This window comes from Theropithecus gelada, chromosome 8 (genome assembly GCF_003255815.1).
Source record: "Theropithecus gelada isolate Dixy chromosome 8, Tgel_1.0, whole genome shotgun sequence".
Lineage (NCBI taxonomy): Eukaryota > Metazoa > Chordata > Mammalia > Primates > Cercopithecidae > Theropithecus > Theropithecus gelada.
In genome coordinates, this window is record NC_037676.1 from 66,228,301 (window position 1) to 66,250,110 (window position 21,810).

Sequence of the window (21,810 nt, forward strand, 5' to 3'; positions counted from 1 at the left end):
ATATATTTCTAAATAATTTCATAAATGTACCCAGATTCTATATGTATTTGTTTAACATTGCCAGGGTTAATTTTAATTTGAAGCATCTAACGCTATTCTTATTATTACCAAGGAAATTCATAGGATCAATGTTATTGCCCTAATGCTTGAATAAAAGCTTTGTATGAAGTGATTTATAGAACATGATATTCAAATCCATTTTTGAGAAGGAATATTCTGCTTATCCAAAATCAAATAACATGTGCTACATATTTTTAAATGATTTGATAAAGATGTTCAGGAATGAAAACATATGCCGTGTATCTCGGAGTAAAATCAGGGTAACCAAGTATACATAAAGGAGCAGGTTTAAAGCTTAGGATTATACCTGAAAACAATTTCTGCAGGACGAATTCAAAGTGCTACAGACACACAGAGGTGCTCACAAAGAGTGGGGCAGGGAGCGGGCTGGGAAAGAGGAAAGAGGAAGCCTTGATAACCTTTAGTAAGACAACCAATTCATCGATGTGACTCCTACCATTCTCCCCAGAATGATTTGCACCAAGAAAGACTGGACACCTAGATCAAAGCCACACTCAGCCTCGGGAATCTGGCTAACTTGTCCTCAATTATAGATGACCTTTAGGCAAAGAAGGAAAATATTTTCTCAGCATTAAATGGAACAAAATTTATATTTTAAAATTGCTGAGTCTCAATTTAAAATTGGGACATGCAAAACTGGACTCCCAACAATTTTTATTGCCTTTGCTTCACCAATATTTTATCTACTTTCTGCATAGAATAAGGGAAGAAGGTTTAAAATTACTACATATACCTAGAAACAGCATAATCAATGCTCAGTAAGCTTTTAAAATTCCATGTGAGTCTATGGAAAATAATCAGAAAACAAGTATGACAATGATTTATAAAACAGATTTTTTTCCTGTCAAAAATTAAATCAGTGTAAAATCTGGGTTCCTGCTAATGAAAATAATATCAAAGGGTTGCTAACTATATCAATGTTTTGTAGCTTCAGAAATATTGTTATCTCTGCTTGAAAAAACAAATCTCTGAAATTGTTTACCAAATAGTTGGATGATACCTCAGAATTATGACTGTAGAATATACTTTGAAGAAGAGAGAATTCTGCTGGCAAACTAAAGATTTCCATTTAAAATATCTAAAAAGGATTTTGGTATTTTAAATTTACCTTTTAGAGTAGCTATTTAATTTGAAAACAATTTTTTTGGTTAAATGCTACTCTAAAAATCCAAATGAAGAAAACAGGACTATGATAGGACAATAACAGCATTGTGTAGCAAGAATTATTCTTAAATAGTAGTATTTGGTTAATAAAATTTCCCTTATAAGTAAAAGTTTAAGAGACTCTAAATCACACAATCAAATTATTAAACCTCTATTCAAACCATTGTCTGAATCTGTTAAGAATAAATTTTCTTAAAGGTTTATGCTTATCTATTTTCAAAAAGTATTCATGCCTGCCCTGCTTTATACCAGATAAATACACTTTAAAAGTTTCCACTGAATTTTTAAAAATAAAAACATCTTTATAATTATGTTTTTCTTTTTTAATCCATTGTGCAAAATAATCAAAAAGTAGGCAAAAAATGTGTGATAAGAAAATAAATTATCTACAGTCCCCACAATCACAGGCAAAAACACTTTAGAATATTTCCTTCCAGTCTTTTTTTCTTAGGATTTTATATTTTATAAAAATTGATAAAATAAATTATACACAAATTGGTATTCTGCACTTTTGTTCCAAAGTGTGTTAGAATTTCACTGCATGCTCTTTTCAAACAAAACTATAAATATTATGTAATCCTCCATCTTATGAAAATATTAGTTAAATCACTTTTCAGGAAACAAAAAAGGATATTTGTTATTTGAAAGATACTATGAATACTTCTTTGTAAGATAATTGCCACTGAATTATTTTTCCTTACAATTTTGTGGGTTATTTAGAACAAAAGATAAAGATGAACTCTGAGTTTGGTGAAAATGGTTATCAGATAAATAGCTTAGCTTTCACAACATGTCTTGCCAAAAGCTTGCAAATCGTTCCTCACTTGGGGGCATGTGAGAAAGGGCTGCAATAAGAATAGCTGAGATTTGCTGGAGCAAAAGCTTATGGAAAGAAGAATCTGCAGGTTTAAAAAGGTAATGCTGTAATCTTACTTTTATTCGGGAGCAAACCATAGATGTGCAGTGTGACCATTTGCAAATGTCATTTAAAAAGAACACATACATATGAATTCATATTCATTGCAGATAACCTTGTTGTTTTGTATTCTGAGATGATGTTTGTGTGTGTGATATATATACACACACCTTAAAATGTATCAAGAACTAAAGTCACATGAACTGCTAAATGAAATAATGAGGAAAATGTGCAAGAAGGCATGTAAACAGGGTAGATACTTAACAACGTTGCAGGTGACATAAATATTTCCTTTCTTTGCTGAATTTCTTACTATCAAAAATTTTCCTGAAGAAGCAATAGTCCTACTTATATCAATAGGGTTTTGCAGGTGTTTAGGGACATTTTACTGAAAAAAAAAAAAAAAGACAAAATTCCCAATTTTTATTTGGTAGATATTTCTGACATGTGACCAAACATTTTTTTCTGCTCTTTTACTGATCATTCTACTTGACAGAAATGACCTGATGCTAAAAGTAGGATGGAATATCTTGAGATAAATGTAATAATAGGTTTTGCAATTTGACTAATTTTTAAATTTAGTTGAACAGTTATTTTCTCTAAATTGATTACGTTACTTAGGTTGGGGATACATTGCAGAGAGAGAGAGAGAGAGAGAGAGAGAGAGAGAGAGAGAGAGAGTGCGCGTGCTGAGGGAGGAGAATGATAGGTAGGAAAGTTTTATGCCTATGGAGAAGTAGAAATGATTACAGACACAGGAAGTATTTAAAATTACACACGCAGTCATCTCTGATTACAAGTGTCAAATGTTTTTCACGTTTCAACTATAAAATAATTCTGCTACCATTACTTTAGAAAGACAAAATATAGTGATATGTGCGTGTTAAAGATCTAAATGTAGTATTAATTTTACTATTTTTAGTGAAATTTACTTTTAAATAAAGTGCATAGCACATATTTAGAAATATGGCACTCTATATCCCGGCTTGCAAAACAGAGTAGGGTTGATTTAAATGACACTTTTGAAATGAACATGTCCTAAGAGGTGCTCTCTCAGTTGTCTTGCTGCTTTATTTTAATATGAAAAAGATAATCTAATCTCTACTTGCTAAGAAGATTATGCATGTATTTATTTATTTAAAATTAGGATATACTTGATATCATATTCATTCCAGACACACAAAGTTAAGAAAGAAAGGCGAGCCCAAATACGAGGAAAGGTCTAAGCTTGAGTATCTGTTTTATTGCACCCCTCATTTTGTAAAGTAACAAGACTGTTCATTCTTCATTTAATAAAAAAGTAATTGTTTCCATTCTTTCCCCGCAAATCATCAAATTGAAGAATGAGCACTACTAGATTTGAAGGAAAGTGAAAACTAAAGATGTTCTTTCATGTTTTCCTTGGGGGTGTAAAGGGAAATTGTTATTTTCCAATTTATTTCATACCACGAAGTTAAATTTTATTTTGTGGATAATTTAATTACCTTTCATACCTCATAGATTCAGAACATTTTAAGGCATGCTTCCATTTTCCCTCTTTCCTTCATATCTCACATAACCACTCACAGAATGATAGAAATCTTTGAAATGTTCATGTTGTCACATGAGACTGATTCTTTGAAAAAATTGAAAAAATTACAATCTTTGTCTTTTTAAGGGAACTTGCATATGAATTTAAAATTCATATCTTAATCTATTAAAATATACTCAATCCCCTTAAAACATTCCCTTTTAATATGCTCAATCCCTTTGAAACACCCCCTTTTAACTTAGTCACTTCCTTCTAAGATGCTACAAGCAATTTGACTGGCAGATCTCATTCATGCACCATATAATTGTTTCCTGATTTGGGGTTTAAGAATTATATAAAGCATAAGCGTTTTAAGTATAGAGTAATGAGATCTCTAACAAACAGACTTAAATTTACATTTTCAAATAAGTCATTTTCATCCAAAGGCATCTCCTTCAGAGTCTGTAGTGGTTCCATTTATGTGACCATTCTTCTCTTTAAAGTGACCTTCTTCATGGGCATCCTGTTCACAAGCCTCCAAAGAGGTTATGATGTACTGACATCATTTAGTTCCAATATATTGAAGAGGTAGGTGATATGGCTTGGTAGTGGTACAAAAAAGAAGGAAAAGAAGAAAAGAAAGATTATGAGAAGTTGGATTAAATAATGTGACTAGTCTTCTTGTGTGATTCATGAACAGATTCAGAAGATGGTTCTAAAACAACAGTTTTAAACAAAGTTTTGAAAAAACACAGTAGTACTGGTGAACTCTATGTTTGGGCTCTAAGATAGCTTATTTGAAGGATGATGCTCATTTGCATATATGCATACTAATTTGCTAATTTTAAATACAGTATTCTTCCCTTATCCAAGACCTCCACAGATGCCTGAAATATATAGGGTTTGGATGATACCAAACCCTATATATATTATGGATTTTTTTCTTTACATACATACTTATAACAAAATTTAATTTATAAATTAGGCCCAGTAAGGGATTAAAAACAATAATAAAATAGAACAATTATAACAATATATTGTAATAAGAGTTATATGAATGTGGTCTTTCTCTCTCTCAAAGTATTGTACTGTGCCTCAGGTAACTGAAAACATAAAAAACAAAACCATGGATAGAAGGGACTACCATTGTGTGTGTGTGTATACTCACATTCTATTGCAGTACTTTGTATGCCTTTTACCACATTTATATCTTGAAAGAGGAAAGAAAAAAAAAAGATGAGCTGCGCAGTTAGAAACTAAAACAACAGAACATTGTGTAGCTGAGGCCCAGTCAGCTGCCTATTTGCTCCCATATTTTGCCATTTGTTAGATAAGGAGCTTTCACACTTGGTTCCAATTCATCGAATTTTGCCTATAAAGTACTTTATCACAAATTTAGACTCCCAAAATTGCATTATCCAGTTTGGATTACTCAATTTATATATTAGACTTGGTTGTGAATGCATTCCCATTATTTTTAAAACCAAAATAATCCTCAAAAGAAAATGTCTTCAACCTTTGATGGCAGTCTGTAGTTTGAAGAATATGTCACATATTGTGAAAATAATTCCAAAAAGTATCTTACAGTAATATTTCATCAATGCTCACTCATTGGCTTAAGATGACCATTTGAAGGGAACACTACTCTGAGTGTTAAATTTTTGATGTGGGTACCTAAAATGTTTTCATGGAGTTTTATTTTTACATACCTACTTTCATAGAACATATTATTATAAAATTGTAAATGTAACGACTATAAGCCAACTTGATCACTTTTCTTTTATAAATGGTCTCAGGGGTTAACATCGAATCAGAATAAATATTGAAGGGTACAGTTAAATTAACTTTCATTATTACACAAAATCGTTCTAAGATATAGTGTTTCATTTCCATCTACCTCCAATTATAGGAAAATGGATTGTTAAAATATTGTGTCTTGTTGAGATAAATTGTTATTTTTAAAAAAAAATTTTGAAACATGAAGGAACTAGTATATATCTCAACACATTGTAGGAGAAGAGTTTTTTAAAAACTTAGACATAGTAGTTTTATCAATATATAATTATAAGCATTTTATCTACTGACTTCCTTAAATTAGTTAAATGTCTGCAGATTGTGTAAGTCACTGACTGGCCAGGGAACCATCATATTCACTAATATATTCATCTGGACCAATTTCTTGGTGCAGATTTGGGTATTTTGAAAGATAAATACATGGAGCATTTTAACACATATTTTAAATTCCCTCTTGCTTTATTTTACTTAAATGGAGGAGTCTACAAATATCATTTGGAGATAACCTTTATAGAGTTGCTGTAAAAATTCGTACCTTGCCAGATGTTGTTTCATCTCCTACCACAAAAGGTTTCAAAGTGAACATCAAGAAAATGTCTTCAACCACTTCTACTACATCTGGGGCTTAAGAATTTTCTGAACATTTCAGTCAAAGCTTGACACGTTCAGATTTTCTATACAACAAACATTATCAAATTTATGTGATTTACCAATACGTTATTTTCAGAGCAAGAAGGAATTTGGCAATAATGTAGCTTAACCCCATGTTCTGTATATGAGAAAAACAAGACCTGAAAGCGTGAAGTTCCTTATTCAGTTCATAGCCTTTTGTATTAGTAGAGTGTGAAGAATTATTCAGACCAGTATGTTTAGGACACCCCACCCTGCTCCATGGACAGTTGGAACTAGATAGATAGATAGATAGATAGATAGATAGATAGATAGATAGATAGACAGATACAGATATAATTGCTTTTTCCTGATCTATTTGTAGTTAGCTAATCCAATGCTGGTGATTGTCTGAACAGATTTGGAACTCATTTAGGCTTTTTATTTTTATTTTTCTGATCACGTAAAGATAAATTTTTCTCAAGAGAATAAAAAAGAAATCAAGACTAAAATAGGTCAAGCTTTGAAACCTTCTAGCTAGAGCTGATTCAAAACTTTTTTGAGGCCATGTTTCCTCTTGATCGTAGAGGCGATAGTCACAGCAGGCTTGTCTCCAGCCCTCTCAGACTGTGGCACTGCCCAGGAGGGAGAGGGGGTGGTGATGGGGGTGGCAGGCGGCCACAGAGGCAAGCTGAGCAGCGAATTCTTTAAGGGAACCAGAGATCATTAAAGATGTTCATTGTGTTCTTCCTTATTTGGAATTCCGTTTATGTTGTTAACATTAACATAGATTTTCCTCAATGAATGTTTTCCAGCTGAAAGATATATTATGTGAATTTTTTCAATATTACTTCACTAAATTAAAATAGTTCTGTCTTGCAATGAGGCCTTTGCCTTTTGATGTTATACTTAGGTTTTCAGATAACATCCATGACAATACATATGTACTCTGCAAAGATGATCTTTTTTTATTTTATATATATTTTTTGAGACAGAGTTTCACTCCTGTCACCCAGGCTGCAGTGCAGTGGTGCCATCTTGGCTCACTGCAGCTTTTACCTCCCTGCTCAAGCAATTCTCTTGCCTCAGGCTCCCAAGTAGCTGGGTTACAGGTACCACTGTGCTGAGCTAATTTTTGTATTTTTTCAGATCATGGGGTTTCTCATTAGTATGATTCCCAGGCTGGTCTCCAACTCCTGAGCTTGTCTTGGCCTCCCAAAGTGCTGGGATTACAGGTGTGAGTCACTGCACCTGGGAGATCTTTTTAATCAATGTCATTTAGGGTTCACAGTATCTTTTAATAATTTGAAAGGTTTTCTGTCTGGTGATACCAAAATTAATGTAAATATTTAGGTTTTATTATTTCACAATTTGAATCCATGCATTTATTTATTTTTTTTTCCCTGAAAGCTTGGTGACCTTATTGCCAAAACTGCATACATTTTGCTTCTTATCCCACTAAAAAAATACCAGTGTTATGATATTTTTCCTATTTTATTTTAAATGATTGAGATGATAGAGACGCTGTTTCAAATCTCCCCATGCAAAAACCAAAGAGAAACCATCACCACATTCGTGGTGATTATATTTACTAAATCACTCCCAAATTAGACACTTCAGAAACAACATGCTACACAAATAGCAAATATTCAATTCGTGCATTGCCTGAAGGTTTTGGACTACATTACCCTACATATCCATCACAGGAACAATAGAATAAAATGATTCTGCAAGGTTAGAGAAATCAAACCCCCTCAGCCACTTTTCATAAGGAATATTTGGATAACCAAGGCTTGATGCAAATATTTGTTACTAGCCATTATGACAAGCTGGGGACATTCCATGATCTTATTAGTACCCAGTCATTCACAGTTTGCTTTTTCTGTATCAAAACATGCACACAGATAATAGGAATAAATTGTTTATTTCCCATGTTACTAGGCAATTATAAATATTTCAGCAAAAGGGTTATACTGTGCCAAGGTTAGAATCTAATAGAATAATTCAAGATGCAAATGCCATTGTTTAGTAAGCTAATGCTGATGTTCCCAAATAGTGTTCATCTGATTGGCTTCTAAGTAAAAAGACTTAAAACAGAATATGGTATGCACAAGCTTCTAAAAAGCTGTTAGCTTATTGCTTATCACTTCTGTAAGGTCTCCTTTATTTTTTCATCTCTGGACAGTATTCTAGAAAATAATACTATGCACTTTACATAGCTATTAGCAACTGAGAACTCCCTAATTCAATTCTACAATATTTTAAAAACAAAAATTACAAGAGTTACAAAGCTACTTGTTTATTTTACTACTTTTATTATACAATGTTTTCAGAGGACTCTGCTTCATTCAGTATTGCAGGCAACTTTTTCCACTATTGTTCTTCATGATGTTTTGTATCGGCTGATATGTAAAGTTGAGATTTATTAATAGGTTATAGCTACTCTGAAAAATAAAAATATAGTTACAGAATCATGGAACTAGAATTGGTTTGAGGAATTTTTGAATCATCTTACTGTATAGGTCAAAGAAGACATGCCAGTGAAATAAAACAATTTGGCCTGAATTTAAGTTAATCTTTTGCAGAACAGCCAAGACCAAAGCTGAGGCCACATAATACATTGTCTGGTGTAGCACTGTTTATGCTATCTCATATTTTTGCCTCTTCTCTCTAAAGCTTTGTTATTTTTGCAGGAGAAATGTGGGAGAAGTCTCTCTAGGAGGTCTACCTACCCCTTGTGCATTCTACGGGTTCACTCAGAACCCTCTATCCCTACAGAAATGCTGATTATTCTATTTTCCACAGTCATTTCTTTCATCTATTCTTTTCATAATATTTTTGGTATTCTTTCCATTTTAGAGAAGATAGAAAGACTGTTAAAATTTGTAGTTCTTTTATGATGTTCTGGAAAAACACAAGAAGGAACCAAGATATTTTAAAACAGGAGCATTTCTTCAAGTTTTAAGAGATGGAATGGAGAGAGAGGACATTCTTCTCAGCAGTCACTGGGATATACCTACGGGTAGGAGATCAGGAGTAGAGCGATTTCCAGAAGGGCTGGGCTGCTTTCTGATTACGCTTCAATAGGCTAACTCTTTATCTTTTAAAAAGAGAGTTCTGTGCCCATTTTGGTGGAAACTAGTCATAGGACATGTACATTAAAACAAACCCTCCTCCATCTTAAAAGAAGGAGGGTGAGATGTGAGGATTAGCTGAGCGTGGGAGGTCAAGGCTACAGTGAGCCATGTTCATGCTACTGCACTCTAGCCTGGGTGACAGAGTGATACCTTATCTCAAAAAATATAGGAAAAAAAGAGAAACCCACAAAAACACAAAATGGTACGGTTTGACTGTGTTGACACCCAAATCTCATCTTGAACTGTAACTCCCATAATTCCCACATGTCATGGGAGGAACCCAGTGGGAGGTGATTGAATTATGGGGGCAGGTCTTTCCTGTGCTGTTCTCATGATAATGAATGAGTTCACAAGATTTGACGGTTTTAAAAATGGGAGTTTCCCTGCACAAGAGCTCTTTTTGCCTGCTGTCATCTACATAAAATGTGACTTGCTCCTCCTTGCCTTCTGCCATGAGGGTGAGGCCTCCCCAGCCATGTAGAACTGTAAGTCCATTAAACCTCTTTTTTTCATAAATGGTCCAGTCTTGGGTATGCTTCTATCAGCAGCATGAAAATGGACTAATACACAAGACAAACAAAAAAAGTAAGAAGGATAGACAGAAACAAAAAGTATGTTTTTATCAATTTAGTATTCAATGTGACATTGATTAATATCTAAGACACACATTTGTTAGTTTATTTATTTTCTTTATGGTGGTAGTGAATATCTAACATGTGTATATGGTTGAATGTACAAAAGTTCAGATGTCTTCCAAGAGAGCTAGAACACTTTTTATTTATTTCCAAAATATTATTCTAGTTAGGTGCAGTGAATCATGCCTGTAAGCCTAACACTTTGGGAGACCAAGGCAGAAGGATCACTTGAGCCCAGGAGTTCGACACTGGGCAACAAAGCAAGACCTGCCTCCATAAAACAACTGAAAAATTAGCCAGACATAGTGGCACATGCATGTAGTCTCTGTTACTCAGGTGGCTGTGGTAGGAGAATCGCTTGAGCCCAGGAGGTTGAGGCTGCAGTGAGCTGTGATTGCACTACTGCCTTCCAGCCTGGGCGACAGAGAAAGACTCTGTCTCACACACACACACACAAAATATATATATATGTATTATATATATTTATATATAATATATGTTATATATTATATATAATGCCACATAATTCTATATATAATTATATATATTATTCTGAAACAAGGAGGTGAATTTCATTCATTGTGCAATCATCAAAATGAAGAGAAATCTAGAAGAAGTTGTTCAGCTCACCACTAGTAGATCCCAGATGAGAATACAACCTCCTGGAACATATCCCCTATGGACTGACATCCCCAAATTTAAAATATTTCAGCCTTTGGGATTCACATTTTATGAATTTTTATATGATTCATTTGTTTATTGGCATACTAATCTTTCTAGGTACATCAAAATGTATATATAAACATGGTTAGTAATTGATTTAATAAAATAGAACTCTATTTTTCTAAGAAGCAGACATTCTGGGCTAAAAGCACAAATAGTAAAATATAGGCTACTAAGAAGCACTTATACACTGAGCATGAGGCACACAGAGTTTAATATTTCCCTTTGGGGTGGCACAAATTTTTAGTAGGGTTTTTTCCTTCATTTCCAAAGGCATACAAGGGTTGAGACATCCAATCTTTAATGTGCAATAAAATGAAATGGCAATTTTCCAAGAGCCGTGAGACTGCAGCTAATTAGCACATTAATTTATATAAATAAAATTCTCTTTGCTGTTCCCCAGTGTTCTGCCTGAGAAATGCAACAAGATGAATGAACATGACAAATCAAAGTGAAATTTACAGGCTTAAAATAAAGGATACAGAAATAATCCCTTGACCTTATTCCAACTTTTCTGTCCCTGCTTCATCAGTGCAGCTCTGTCAAGAGCTCCTAAATGTGTGTTCCTTGTTCCACCACACTTCAATTCTAAGGAAAATTTCCCAAGAAGGGTACAACCAGTTCTTTCCTCCAGGACCTGAACTCCTAAATAAAATAGCTCAGTTTACAACTCAAGAGAATGACTGTCTTTTATTTTTACATTTACTTTTAAGATCTTCTCACATATATTTCTTAACAAAAACATAAACATTGTTTCCATTTTTTAATATTTTCCTTACATACAAGATATTGTGTTTAATTATTCTTAGTTTTAATTAATTTTTATGATTAACCTGAATTTTTAAAACTAAAAATTTCCTAAGGCCAAGTCAATATTTCAAATGAAATTATTGGTTTAATAGAAAAGCAAGTTCATAATTACCAGGAAATACTTTGTTCAATTTTTATTTTATTATTACTCTTAAAAATACATTTAATGTAGTAAGTACTTTTAAATATGTATGTATACATTCTTACTTTTACATACATATCTAATACATATATCCAGATATATCCCTCTTGACAGAAGATAGCCTGCACAACCATGGGTAGTTGGCCACGATTATAACACAAAATTAATAAAATTAATTCTATGAAAAATACGATAGAACAGAAAATTTAAAAACAACTTTTTTTTTTTTTTTTTTTTTGAGACAGAGTCTCGCTCTGTCGCCCAGGCTGGAGTGCAGTGGCCAGATCTCAGCTCACTGCAAGCTCCGCCTCCCGGGTTCACGCCATTCTCCTGCCTCAGCCTCCCGAGTAGCTGGGACTACAGGCGCCCGCCACCTCGCCCGGCTAGTTTTTTGTATTTTTTTAGTAGAGACGGGGTTTCACCGTGTTAGCCAGGATGGTCTCGATCTCCTGACCTCGTGATCCACCCATCTCGGCCTCCCAAAGTGCTGGGATTACAGGCTTGAGCCACCGCGCCCGGCCAAAACAACTTTACATAGTAAATGGAACTACTATTTTGTGAGACACATCTATCAGTTATAAGTATCTGAGTGTATACATTGTAATGAAACATGTATTTCTAGTCATGTTCATAAAAGTCCATAGGATCCTCTATGAAGTAGAATATAGAAAAAACTAGAGTCTGGACCATTATCTCTTAATTCATATATTCAATAAAAAATTATCACTAGGGTACAAGAGTGAACAAGACAGTGTGTGGACTTAAGGAATGTATGCTATAGTGAAAAATCAGAAAATAAACAAGTGAATAAAATGTATATGTGATACGATCTCTAGTGATGGTGACACAAAAGAACATAAAGGAAGATTAGGGGATTGGAGACAGATACCAAGGGTAGCATGGGGCTGCTGTAAAACAACCTTTAAAGACGGCTCACTGAAGAGGTACTATTTGTTCACCCTGAATAGTGTGAAGAGGAGCATTTCAGCCATGGGCACAGCTGATGCAAGGTCCCTGAGGTAAGAACATGATTAGCATGTATAGAGGAGCTGCATGAAGGCCATTAGGAGTGGACTGGGTTACATGTAGGGGGAATGGGTACCATGACACCCAGGGACAGGGTCAGCTGCCAATGATACGGGACCTTGTCAGCCATGCCAAGGACTCTACATTTTATCTAAAGTGGGATGGTGAAGCTGCAGGGAGAGCTTTGGCATTTCCATCTCTTAAAGTGCTCTCTGGTTGCCGCGTGGAGAACACACTATTGTGAGAAGGTTAGAGTAATGAAAAAGCCAGACTAGTTATAAAACCAAATGAAATACAGGAAAAACAAGATAATAATACCTTGGTGTAGGATGGCAATGATGGAAGTGTGAGAAGTGGTTAAAGTCAGAATACAGTTTGACCAATAAGACTTGATGATTGAAGATGAATGATATGTATGAAGGTAAGAAACATATCGATGATGACTTTTCGACTTTTGGTCCTAATAATCTTGTGAATGATAGTGTAGCCTCTCACTGATATGTGGACAGTTTTGGGAGGAGAAAAGTGGGTCTGGGTGATTGGTTAATTATACTTTTCCCTTTTTTCTCTGATTAATATCTTACCATTTTTATAACATTCTTATGAGCATTGATTAAGGAATGACTAAGAGCCTGGCTCTGTGCAAAATCCTGGGACTATAAGGTCAAAATAAAAACATTTTTACACAAACAAAAACAAAACTGGAAATTACATCATGCTGTAATTTGTGCTATAATAAGTATACAAAGAGAATATACTGGAAGGCAGAGTAAAGAACTTTTATTAATTTAATGGGCAATCAATATTTCCAATCAAAGTGAAACTGAAGCTGTGTTTCAAAAGTCAGGTTGAAATTAACAAGAATAACAGCTTGTGGAGGAGATAGAGAACACTCTAGGTGTAGAAAACAGAATGGGCAAGTGCATAAAGAAATAAAGCATGTGTGTTGGAAACCTAGTTCACTGTAATCGAGTCTATGTTGGATATTGGCAAATTATGTAGCTAAAATGGTAGGCAGGGACAAGATCATAGAGAGCCTTGTTTATTGAGCTATGGGGTTTGAGTTTTTACTAAAATCTATACAGACGCTACAGGATTAAAATTAGGGGAAATGATGTGATAAGAGAAATTGGATGGGGACCAGGCCAAAGGCAGAAAATACAGTAAAGATGCTTTTGTAGGAATCAAAAATAGATATGGTGAGATCCCAAATTAAGGCATTGAGAGCAGGGATGAAAAAAGGAGATTAAGTTTTCACTCTACTAAGGAAGTAGGCGTTGTAAGGTGAGCACTGGACGAGAGAGGCAGATGATGTCAGTGAAAGTGCACTGAGAGTGTAAGCAGATGACCTGTTAGATCCACTTTATGCTTGGTCAGGAAATATTTAGAGGTCATCATAACACCTAGCCAGATCCTTGCATGACTCGAGTTCTCTAATTTAGGCTCTTCCTGAGTCCTGGACAATTTACACCCTGGGTCCTGATTTCTGTCATAATAAACTCCCTGACCTTCCTTTTTCCTTTGACCTGTGATCTTCCTATTGCTCCACTGCAGGTAGCACATGGTTGAGTGAAGGACAATGGTATTGAGCTTACACATAGTGCAGGATTACCCTCTAATCAGCTGTTTGACCTACAGCAAATTTCATTTTTCCTGAATATAATCATAAGATTACGTGTCATGGTGAGAAATCAGAAAAATTAAGAATGCTCAATAATATATAATCAGTTAAATGATTTTGAATATCATAAAATACAAGGAATTTCCAAAAAGTTCATAGAAAATGTGTCTTTTATAAAAAACTATACAAAATTTCAACATTTTTTGCACCAAAATAAACTTTCATTCACTGTTATAACATGCCTGAACAGAATCTAGTTTGAGGCACTTAGAAGAGTCAGACACCAAGTTTATAGGGACAATGCCCCAAAGTAATCAGTAGTTTACAAATAGATAACTCATTTTAAGAAAAGACAAGATGATGTTTAGATGAAGCCTGCAGCAGCAGACCATCCACATCAATTTGTCAGGAAAAAAAATTAATCTTGTTTGTGCCCTAATTGAAGAGGACCAGCAATAAACAGCAGAACCAATAGCCAATACCACAGACCTTTCAATTGGGTCAGCTTACACAATTCTGACTGAAATATTAAAGTCAAGCAAACTTTCCACTCAATGAGTGCCAAAGCCATTGCACACAGACCAGTTGCAGAAAAGAGCAGGGCTTTCAATGGAAACTTTTAACAACTGGAATCAAGATCCTGGAGCATTACTCAATGAATTATCACAGTAGGTGAAACATGGCTTTACCAGTATGAACCTGAAGACAAAGCACTATCAAAGCAATAGCAACCAAGAGGTGGCAGCGGTCCAGTCAAAGCCAAAGTAGACCGGTCAAGAGCAAAGTTCATGGCAACAGTGTTTTATTTTTTGGATGCTCAAAACATTTCTGGAGGGCCAAAGAACAATAACATCTTATTATGAGAGTTTTTTGAGAAAGTTACCAAAGCTTCAGCAGTAAGCCCCCCAGGAAAGCTCTACTAGAGGGTCCTTCTTCACCACAACAGTGCTCCTGCTCAATCCTCTCATCAAACAAGGGCAATTTTGTAAGATCTTTGATGGGAAAGTCTTAGGCCTCCATCTTAAAGTCCTAATTTGGCTTCTTGTGGCATCGTTTTGTTTCCTTGTCTTAAAAAGTCTTTAAAGGGCACCCAATTTTCCTCAGTTAATAATGTAAAAAAGACTACACTGACATGGTTTAATTTTCAGAATGCTCAGTTATTTAAGTGTGGACTAAATGGCTGGTATTATCACTTAGAAAAGTGTCTTGACCTTGATGGAGCTTATATTAAGAAATAAAGTTTATATTATACATACTTTAATATATATATTATATATAATATATTTTTATCATATATAAAAATGATATATGTCAAATATATATTTGAGACAGGGGATCATTCTGCCACCTAGGCTGGAGAGCAGTGGTGCAATCACAGCTCATGGCAGCCTTGACCCTCCCGAGCTCAAGTGACCCTCCTGCCTCAGCCTCCCAAATAGCTGGTACTACAGGTGCACACCATCATGTCCAGCTAACCTTTTGATTTTTTTCAGAGATGAGGTCTCACTATATTGCCCAGGATGGTATTTTTATCTTTTAATTCCATTTTTCCACAAACTTTTTGAAGTCTCCTTCTAATATACAGCATTAAATTTCATGCTTTTAGAACATTTAATAACAGAAAATGATATCTTACATAAATAGAAAGCAGTTTATAAAGCTGCATATTTTAACTATACAAATAGATACATATTATAGAGAAATTTAAAAAGATATATTAAAAATGGCATTAATGTTCATGTTTATCTTCATAAAGAGTGATTATGAGTAATTTTTATTTTCCTCTTGGTGACTTTTTTGTATTTATTATATTTTCTACAACAAAATATAGGCACATTATATATCAGCAAAAAATATATAATCTGTGGTTTGCTCATCCCCAACAATAATTTCAAATACAGTATACATCAGATTAGGATAGATTCAACTGCAAGTTCCAGAAACCTCCATTAAAAGTGTAGTAAAGAGACTTATGCTTCCACTTAGGACAAAGACAGTGTCAGGATAGTGTTGCTTCCATCTTGACAATGAGAATAAACCAGATAACCTATTTAATCATAGCTGCGGTGTTCTTGTTTTAAACCATCACAGAGCTGAGGAAGCAAAGAAACCTAAATAACAAGAATCTAGAAAAATGAAAAACTCTTCCTAGGAGAGAATAAACGAATACAAAAATTCACAATCACTTTCATTTTTGGATGAACAATGAGGAGTGAAGGAGAGGAGCAAAACAAGATCACTGAAATTTTTAGAAATTTGTAAGGCCACTAAGGAGAGGCATGACAGGATCCAGTGGACAGTAGCCACATACAGAAATTGCACCCACCCTCCAACTCTGTTCTATAGACATGCATTAAGTGCCATCAGAAAACTGAATATGGCTGGGGGTCTGGTGAGGGCTGAGGGCAGGGTAGGCAATTATATCTCCCATAAAATAGTAAGCAAGGGCTGACAAGCCTGCTGGAGGGGCAAGAAATCTGGGAGAAATCACCTCCTGATGCCCAAGTATGCAGGGCCTACCAAACCTGGAGGCAGGGCCAGAGAAATGGGAGAAATCCTTCATGAACTCTCCAGGCCTTCACCAAGTCTACCACTTCAGCCCTGCTGAGCTGGCTGTAGCAGCAGGTGGAAATAAGTCTCCCAAGGCACAGGAAGCTAAAGGTAGTACTGGCAAGCAGAGAATGCCTAGCATATTTACCAGGCCGCAGCCCCCTACAAGTAGGATTAGATCACCCATGGATTGAAAGCTGGTAGTGGACTGTAAAGCACAAAGGGGTATCTACAGTCTCTGAGTGCTCAGATCTCCAGCCTGGCTGAAAAGAAGGTCCTAATTTTGACCTCACATCACGTGAAACCATTGGTGAATTGAATCAAACTAGAGACAGCAGCCTTAACTCATTTCTGGATTACATTGGCTCAGCTTTCCACCCTAATGGCCTGAGAGAAAAATGAGCCCACCTTCTTCTGAGTTTTACTATTATTTATCCCAGTCTCTACTGTTATTTTAGACATAATATCTTGAATGCAATAAAAAGATTATGATGCATATAAAAAAGAAAGAAAACATGACCTATCATAAATAGAAGCAGATCCAGAAATAAAATAAAGATTGGAATTATCAGGCAGAGACTTTAAAAATATCATAATGAAAGTAGAAAAAATGGACAACATAAGTAAACAGAGAGATAATTTCATCAACATCATGAAAATAATAGTAATAAAGAGCCAAATGAAAAGGTAGAATAGAAAGTAACAATATCAAAAAATGAATGATTCATTTGACGGATTTATCAGTACATTGGACACAGAAATTAAAAAAAAAATCAGTGAACTTGAAAACAAGTCAAGGGAAATTATCCAAACTAAAACTCAAAAAGAATTAAAAATAGAACAGATTATCTGAGATCTTTGAGACAATAGTAAACAGTGTAACATAAATAATTGGAGTTACAGGAGGAGAGAAGATAGAAAGTATGCTAAAAAGAATATTTGAAGAGAAAATAGCCAAGAATTTTCTAAAGGTGATGAAATACATCAAGCACAACTCATATATCAACAACAAATATATCCACCTGTGAACACCATATAGGTTAAACATCAAGAAAACTGCACCAACCAAGGCATATAATAACAAAACTTCTGAAAGTCAACAATTACAAAATATTAAGTAACATATACAGAAAATAACAGTTATTATCTGATATCATAACAGGTCTGGAGATGAAACAATTCCAGAATTAACTAGTTCAGTACCTCAGCCATGATAAGAGCTCACATTCTTTTCTTCTCCCTTCTTTGCCATACTTACCAAAGAGCCTGCTCCCTCTGTGGTCAAAGACAATTATAGTAGCACCAGGGTAAGATACATGGTTGCGCTTTGGTCAAGAATAGGCCGAGGCAGACATCAGGCCTGCGTGACTCAGAGAGCACACCTCTACTTGTTATAGAACTTGTTTGTGTAAGTTCATGCTTGGCTCTGAGACACTATTGTCTGTAAAATGTATAATTGCCCTGCTGACACTGTGCACAGGGCTCGGCTTGACATGACTTGACATTGTACAGGTGCTCTTGTGCAGGCACTGGTGCCCAGAGAGAGAAAGAGTAAAGCTACTGGCCCCTCTAAGGAAGAATGACTGTCAGAGGGGCAGCAGGGAGCCAGGAACCAGCTTTTGCCCAAAGAGAGAAAGAGTTAAGCTGCTGACCCTGAAGGTAAAAGAGAAGAGGCCGTGTATCTGTGCATGGGAGCTGCCAGCTCAAGCAGCCAAGACAAGGCGGACTAGTGTGAGTGAGATGCTGATAAGAGAGCTGCTGAATAAAGCTGTATTTCACCTACCTACGCCCCCACTGAGTGTTTTTTCAGCTATCCACTCACTCCCTTCAGACCTCAGCTAGGACTTGAACCTGACACCAGGAAATACATCATTGCACGCATCCAAAGACCAGAAGAGAGAGAGGTTTCCCTTTTTATACCTCTTCTTAGGAGTGAGAAATCCTTCCCAGAACCTGAAATACTGGTCCTTCTTGCTAGAATTGTACATCTCATTCACAAACTAATCACCAGCAAAGAAAAAATAATTGTCATTAGCTTATTCTAACTAATAGTCATGTTTGAGGCCTGCTCTGAAGTGGTCCTTCATATCTTTGCCAAAACAAGAGTTATTTTACCAAAGAAGAGGCAGTTGGAAAATAAAAAACAAAACAAACAAACAGGGAGTACACGTACTTGGCATTTATTACAACAAAAATTTACAGGTGCAGTAGGAAACCATTTCATGTTTCAACATAGAAAGGATGAACATAATGCCAAATCTTACAACTGCATTACTAAAAATATTGCTACATCTCTGAGTAGCTCATATTACTATTTGATTATTCTTATATTTCTTCTAACAACCAGCACTGGCTGCTAATGATAATAAAAAGGCATTGTTTCTGTTCTCAGAGTTTCCTTTGTAAAAGGGGAAAATAGACCTAAAACAAATGAGTGCCATTGGAAGACTCAATAGTGGAGTATGATCTGAATTAGCTCCTTCTCTTACTAGCTCAATTACCTTGAACATGGTACCTAATCTCTCTAAGCCTTGAGGACATGCAATGGGGAAAGGAGCTAATAGGTATCATTCTCATATGATTGTAGTGACTCCAAAATAGATATTCCATAAAGTGTTAAGTAAAAGTATTCAATAAACATTTGACATGTTTATTATTATTGATTAATATGTTTACAGATTTTAGTAGGTGTGCATACAGAGCAATGGTTGAGAAAGTTAATATATAAATGGTAGAGCTTGAATAGATGTTCACCTGTTATAGGAAGGACTGGGATAGTAGTAAAAGGATTTTCTGGGAGAATGACCAGCACAAAAATAAAGATACAGAGGCATGAAAAATGAAGGGGGAGGGATCCAGGAAAAATGTACCAACCTGAGTGCAGGCTTTATGAGTGGAATCTAGGACTAGGAGGAGAAGATGTGCAAGGACATTAAGTTGAGGCATAAAGAATCACATATAATGTGCTAAAGTAAGTTAAAATTTGGCCCAAAGATGCCTTGTACTTTGAATCCCTATGTAGCAAGCTGCAACCTAACTCAGTATGTAAACAGACTGCAGCCTACTAAAGAGTATATTCTCGTAATAAATAGCTGAGTCTCAGCCAATCACAGCAGCTGAGATTCATTCAATCACAGGTTGCCGACTGACCAGACCACATCCCTACAAGGTAAACACCCAGCTGTAAACAATCAAGTTGTTTTTCTAGGGTACTTTCTTTTTCTGTTTATAAATACTGCCTGCCCACACTGCTGGGTGGAGCTCTCTGAATCTTTCCTGGTTCTGAGTGCCGTTTAGTTCATGAACGGTTCTTTGCCCAAATGAATTTTGTTAAATTTAATTGGTCTAAAGTTTTTCTTTTAACAGATGTAATTAGAGTATCAGACTCTATTCTATAGACAATAGGGAATCATTAAAATATTTTAAACAATAAGGTGGCAATACCAGATGCCATTTCCAAAGACCATCATGGCAACAATGGGTGCTGATGGACATTCAGAAGGAGAGAGAGCATTTATCCTTGCCATAGAAATACAATGACATAGAAGAGTTGCAGTATTCCAGGTGACAAATCATGAAAGCCTAGAATAAGGCCACAAAGAAAGGCTGGAAGGAAAGGGAGCAGTTATGAGACATGTTATGGGAAAACTTAGTTCGTGGGAGAAAAACAAGTTTGAATACTATAAAATTTGAAATTTATCATTAAAAAATTAAAAAGCTATTGAATGGCTTTCAATTATAAACAGTAACAAAAATATTAGTAAATACAATGTTGTACAGAAGGCATTCTGCAAATGTGCATGGATTATTAGGAAAATCATTTGGAAGATTATTATTTGTAGCCAGTAGGTACTATTAAGCTACTTAAAACCAGCCTGAATGTTTAAGCAAGATAAATATTTCCTTCTAGAGTAATAGAGCAATTTTGTATACTTTATTAATCTAATTCAGAAGTCTTTTTTCTAAAAGACAAGTTTATGTTAAAGCTCACTCCATTAATGGTTGAACTATTACAAATTATAAATTAGCAGATTGTGAAGTAATGAGTTTTTAAAATATCTAGTCTTAATCTCTAATGCTGAAATTTAAATTTCTGTATTATTTGTTTCTCTGGAGATAAAATAAAACTGCTTTACCCTGATAACTTAGGATGTGGTTCGAATGGAGAACACATGTAAGTACCTTATGGATTCACCACTTAATTTATAAATGAATTAACATTTCCTCCTGGACAAAAATCTCTTTCTCTATTAATCCTGGTGTATTGACAATACCCTGTATTCCTCTTTCATGTCTTTCCCAATCAGTTTAGAGCAGTCTGTCAGGGTTATTCATTAATCCTCACTTCATGTGAAGCAAAGCAGTTATGGGCTTTATCCCCATTTCACAGATAATTTCTTTATTTAGGCAAAATTCTCTAACACATAATGCCATTCAAAAGTAATTTTTATACAAAGTGTATTACTTGTATTCTTTGCTGTCAGTTATAAAAATGGAAAACTTCTGCTTTCTTTGCTTCTCTGCAATCCAGTTAATGACACTTAAGGCTACAACCTGAAATTTAGTATGTTACTGGTGATTTAGCAAGAAGATTTGTGAAGCATTTAGCAATCTCGAATTATAATTTTTATAATTTTGTATTAGTGCAATCTGCTTAATTGAAGGATTATATTCTGGTGACCATTTTGTCTTTAGGAGTCTAAAGAGCATAAAATGGAGGCAAGTTAGAAAGATGTTTAAACCAGCAGCAGGTCTCTGGCGCCAGCTCTGCCAGGAGTTGTCCTTCTTTGGACAGTTCATTCGAGAGCTTTCTGGATTCACTTGCACATCCCTAAATTGGGGATTGCACCCCTGGATCTACTTAATGTAATGGATGCTGTATCAATGAATGTAAAAATTTATCTAAAGAAGATTAATTCAATAAAAATACATTCTATTTCATAATCATGATGCAAAGGGCTTCCTTTGGATCCTCTACAGGTTTTTAATAGTAAATAAAAATAATTTCTGAATGTCTACTTTTTAAAAGTTGACATTATGTTTAATGGACAAATCATAATTACATATTTTTATGGGATACAATGTGATGTCC